Source organism: Telmatherina bonti, assembly GCF_933228915.1.
Source record: "Telmatherina bonti genome assembly, chromosome: 20".
NCBI classification, from domain to species: Eukaryota; Metazoa; Chordata; class Actinopteri; order Atheriniformes; family Telmatherinidae; genus Telmatherina; species Telmatherina bonti.
The window spans coordinates 26,339,155-26,339,594 of record NC_136618.1 but is presented as its reverse complement, the minus strand read 5'-3'; positions in this window follow the sequence as shown (position 1 = coordinate 26,339,594).

Sequence of the window (440 nt, the reverse complement as noted above, 5' to 3'; positions counted from 1 at the left end):
TTTGCGCGGTCCAGTCTTGCAGGCAGCTTGTGAAACTATCAAAAATAGCATAAGTAACGTCAGGTAAACTTAAGGTAATCTTGAGCAATGGCATGTGTTTAGCTAATAATACCTGATCAAGTTCATGTAATTTGCACACTGATAAACCGGACAAAGTGGTTCGGAAAATGAATGAATTAATAAACCTAATTATAATCACAAGAAAGAGATACAATGACAGGTTTTTAAAAATTGCATTATGCAATAATGTAGCCTAGTAGTCGTAGCCTACTCACTTTTACATCAAGAAGTTGCATGCACACACGTTGTAGCCTACACGGCATGTGGTCACTCAGTCTTTTTTTTTTTTTTCTATTTTTTTTTTTACTTTATTCTCATTTCGACTTTATTCACGACATTTTGACTTAAATCTCGAAACTGTATTTCGACTTTATTCTTGT